At 39.3% G+C, this 5,129-nt stretch overlaps 1 long non-coding RNA gene across 1 annotated transcript; it reads right to left on the bottom strand.

Moving 5' to 3' along the window:
• Positions 1–282: 282 nt before the first annotated feature.
• Positions 283–3,405, bottom strand: LOC119261576. Its single transcript, XR_005129062.1, has 2 exons — positions 3,194–3,405; positions 283–3,100 (listed from the first exon to the last, which is right to left on the bottom strand). It is a non-coding gene; the product is annotated as an uncharacterized LOC119261576 (long non-coding RNA).
• Positions 3,406–5,129: the final 1,724 nt, after the last annotated feature.

Genomic DNA, 5,129 nt, shown 5'->3' with positions numbered 1-5,129 from the left:
ACATATAGCAGTGGAGAGGAGATAACAGATAAGCTCTGAAGTGCGCATGACTACAAAAAGCGCATGCTAGCATGCCACGCAGGCCTTAATGTGTTATGCATGGTTGCATGTGGTCTAGATTTGCCTGTGGTACATTGTGATATTTAAATGACATCATTACACCTAAAAGCAGCACCAAAAGCAATGATGCAATAACCAAGGACACAAACAACACTGTGCCATAGTCAGATATCATGTTTTCATTTATTTAATTTCCAGTAAAAATGGGCAGTAAGTTATTCATTTCTGTATCAGGAAAAAAGGCAGAAAGCAAATATTTAACAGCAAATTACGTAGAGGCTTCAACAACTAAACAGTTTTTTTTTTCAGTATTTATTGTGTCCAGTCTTCGCCTTTCTTACAGCTTTATTACAACTTTCATACATATTTACAGGCCACTTGCTTTGAGGTTTTCAAAGAAATATGCCTTGATATGAATTTTCAATCTAAGTAATTCCAAACAAACTGAAGGATGCTGAGGACTGGACTGTGGATTCTGTTTCATCGTTTGATTTGCAAATGGATATTTTTATTCATATATACACACACACACACACACGGAGTACATACATGATGACGCTGGAGTATTCCTTTAGACAAACACACACACACACACACACCCACAAACACATTTTCCTTCTAGCTATGGACAGCTCAGCCAGAAAGAGGATAGGAGATGCTATCATGCCTAAAGCAATCTGTGATACAGTCATATGTCACAAATAGGTGTCAACTCTTATTACGCTGGGATGGGCGAAGAGAGAAGGAGAAAGCTCACTTATCAGACAGGACATTACTGCAACATCTTCCCTTTCTCAGAGACAGCTCCATTTGGTGAGATTATGTCAGATTTCTCTGCCTTTAGTTATTGCTGGACATGCTAAACAGATATATTTTGCTAAACAGACATTCACACACCTTGCCTGACTTTGTGGAATTGATTTCCATGGAAGTGTCTTAAATGACAGTTTAGCCAAAAAGGGAGTCAAATTTACATGATTGTTGATCGTTGATTGTTACATGATGATGATCAGTCGAGACATTAGATGTCTGACGTTTTGCAGTATAGTTTATTTGAGCTTGCAGTGCTAATGTATCTAACAATTAAAGCTAATTAGAATCTTGCCTAAATCACTTTCCTCAAAATTGATCAAGTTGTTAACTCATTCAACTTTTTATTTTTAAGTCTTTAAAAACGAACTAAAGAGATAAGTATATGATAACAGTGCATATCTGGATATGAATTTCTACACAATTGCAGGACTAGAGACATAATATAACTATTATATGCAGAATATTACAGAATGTTATGAACATCTGTAAAAATAACATTACATCTGAAACCCACAATCATCTCTACAGCCTTTTGCATGTTCAACATTAGGTGGTTGACTTCCTTTCTTTAGGAAGACTCATCACCATTGGCTTTGAGGCCCACCATTGTGGTGTCATCTGCAAACTTTAGGATCTTCACAGCTGGCTCTTTGGAGAAAGTCCAGTAGTAGGGGAATGATGTGTCTTTTCAAAGCTGCACCTGTGGTCACTTATTCATCAGGAAACCACCAGCAATCCAAAATCCACAAGCAGGTGGATTCTGGCACAGTTGGCCTTGGACAGTTTGACCTGTAGTAGCTTTGGCTCTATGCTGTTGAAAACTTGAGACGCAGGGCCAAGCTGACTGCACCATCAACAGATAGGAGATCCAGCAGAGGGTTCATAATGGGCTTCAGGTGGCCTGGAACAGGCATTCCAAGACCTTTATCATTGCAGAGGTCAGAGATACTGGCCTGTAGTCATCCAAGAAAGGATGAAGACTGTTTGCACATTTAATTTTCAGCAGAACTCATTCAGGTTGTGGGCGAGTTGACAAGCATTCAGGAGAAGGGGAGTTTTCTCACATTATAGTTGGTCATCTATTGGCAGTCTTTCCAGACAGAAGTCAGGCTGATAGCAGCATTTTATCTTTTCTAAGCATTTCGTTGCTGTAATCTGCTTATTTGTTTTAATCTCATTCTGTAGGTGTCACTCTGTCCCCACTCCTGAGTGCTGCCTTCTTTGCCCTCTGAGGTTGTCTGAGGTTTATCTGTAAAGCATTGTTTATCGTTGATGTCACCCATGCTGTAGTTTAAATGCCGTCCTTGCAGAAACCGATGTATGACGTCATGGTGTCCTTGTATTCATCTAGTCTGACTGTTCAACTGTTCAGAAACAGTCCAACCTGACAACTTTTTATTTACAGTTGACCATTCATTAGAAAGGACATTAATCTCAAACATTCGTGATTTTGTGATTTCTGAAACTGTAGGACACAGTGTGAAAATGGACAAAAGTACAAGTTTCTACTACTGTTTAGTTACTATACAGTGAGGGGAAATATATTTGCACACATTTTTGTTTGTCATTATTTTAATAAAGGTCTGGTATATATATCCATCTATAGGCATAATGTATTTTGACTTTGTACTTATAAACATGAACAAAAATTATGTCTTCATAAGTTGAAATATGTTTATGAAAACTAAGCTGATGGGGGGAAAGTATTCAGACAAATTAATAACATTAGAATTTGGTTATGGAGCAATTATATGAACAATATTCAGGTTACACAACACACTGAAATATATTCCCAGAATGAACCAAAATTCACACCTGTACCTGTTTGTTGTACTAACTCAGTGAAACAAATCGTTGGTACTATATAGCTAGCATGCAATGCCAGCTAAAAACCCACTTTGCTTAGTGTCTGAACCAGTTGCAGGCCTGTTTTCGTGCCTTGTGTGCGTGGTGGCCTTAAAACAGTAAAAACACTGGCCGCTTCACTCCGTAGAGCCAACAAAATGAAAATAAAAGGGGGCTGGTTAGAGCTCTGAGTTACCTTAGTTCAGTAGTTCTGAAGGAGGGTGTTTCACCCACGCCCGGAGGCTCCGACCTTGCTGGACGCTGCTTGGGCTGACGAGAGTTCCACTTGCCAGGATTAGCGAACAGCCCAGACCCCCTTCTCTTCGTGTGCGACTGTCCTCCCGTTGCCGTAATAACCATGCCACATTAACGGCACGGGAAACTGCAACCAGACGGACATCTGACTGTTTTAGTCGACTTGCGTCGCAATGCTAATCAGACTGCGCAGGAGCTGTACTGGAACACACTAGCTTACCAACTGGAAAGAGCTACTCGCAGAAAAAACATACGACACTTCTGTGCTGCTTAAATGTATTTAGACGACCACATTTGGCAGATACACAGTTACCCACTCACACATGGGTTATCAAAGCGACAACCTCGGGCAGGTATTTTACTTATTTTTCTCCAAAAGCCCTGGAAAAACGCCTTGCAGTGCCGTCGCTGCTCCAACACACACACACACACTCTCTCGTTCGAGTAGCCCTCTCACTCCCGCCCCCTCCCTCAGAACCAATCACGAAGGGCTCTTACAGGCTAAACGTTGATCCTTCCAATCGCGTGAGACACAGAGGGTGACTGACAGGCAAGGCCGACCTGCACAGGCACCTGGCAAACCAGTATCTTCCGATCTAACTTTAAGAAAACCGGAAACATGTCAACTTCTATAAAACAAAAACTATAAACCCAGCTACTGTATAATTATTTATTTAACGTAAACGTATGTATTAGACCTTATTATTTACATCATTTTAAAGGGCTACGTCCTCAATTACAGTTTTGAGATGTCTGTGGCAAGGAGTAATTGACATATTTTGGTATTGTGGTTCAGGTTTGGTCTGTAAGTCTTAGTAAACTGTTTTTAGTTCCCTGAAGTGACAAGGGTTGGACTTGCAATTTCAAAATTCTTCATAAGTTTTCAATATTCATGTCAGGAGATTGGCTAGGCCATGCAAGCACCGGCACTTTTATCAGAACCCAGTCTTGAGTTATTTTGGCTCTATTGAGTTTTTAGCCGGTTCCATGTTAGCTAGCTAATTTAATATTTCCATTTAGTGTTAACACTAATATTAGCTATGTATTGTTTTAACTATATATCGTTAATACCGGTGTTGTGTTGATCATAGCAGAGTTTTATATCCATGAATTCCTCAATCTGTAGATGGCAATTAAGAGGTGGCAGCCATAGATGGCTTGTAAAGTTTAAAGATTACTACCAAATCTGAGAAAGTGAGGTAGTGCTTTTTAAGGTTTTGGGTAAAATGAATATTGCGATTGTAGAAATGCTATTTCCCTTAATACATCTTCATTTGTGAAACTAAATACAAAAAAGGGATTGAGAAAACATCACGTTTGTGTGTCAAATGCCACTAAGACTATTAGACATGGAATCACAACTACATAACCAAGTCACATTCTTTCTGACAGCACAAACAAAGACTGTATCAATCTATAATCTGTGTGTTTGGAAAACATATTTAGGACCTGCAGCTTATCTAAGAGAGACGAGATAGCATTGCTTGACTTCACTACCTTTGTTTGATCTGTGATCTGTGTAGGTGGATAGAAATAGTATTTAGTAAGTAAGCAAAATAGTAAGCGAAAGATCTGTGGTAAATACACTATATAAAAAAAAACAGATCTCCCATGCCATCTTGACCAAATAGCCATTTTTAAGACTCTAAAGTTCATGATGACCCTCTAGTGGCATCCCTGATGAGAGGGCTTTGGGTTGTTGTTATGCTGAAACATCTTTTCCCCCTTTCTTGGCTGATGAGTTTAAATTCTCCTCTAACACATATACAATAGTACATTTCCTTATTCATATTTCCCTTAATCACATGTAATTCACCAGCACCATTTGCAGAGAAGCAGCTCCAATACCCTGATGCTACCACCACTGTACTTCACTGTGAGTATGGTGTTGTTGTGGTCTCATGCAAAATACCTCTTTCTCAAAAGATGACAAGCTGGATTATTTTCAAAAAATTCTTTTTTTGTCTGACCTGAATACATTCTTCCAAAAGTGTTATGATTTTTGAAAGAGGAGTTGTGTGTGAAGAGTAGGGATGGAAAGGTTTGCAGTGTACTGTTTATTGTTCTCTGTGTAACTGCTGCTTTAAGTCACCATGCAGGTCTTTTCAAGTGACTGCTGGCATCTTTTTCTGACTTTCCTCATCATTGGTTTAAGA

Source organism: Pygocentrus nattereri, chromosome 1, assembly GCF_015220715.1.
Source record: "Pygocentrus nattereri isolate fPygNat1 chromosome 1, fPygNat1.pri, whole genome shotgun sequence".
NCBI lineage: Eukaryota > Metazoa > Chordata > Actinopteri > Characiformes > Serrasalmidae > Pygocentrus > Pygocentrus nattereri.
The sequence above is the reverse complement of the archived record's forward strand: the minus strand, read 5'-3'. Positions and strand labels throughout refer to the sequence as shown.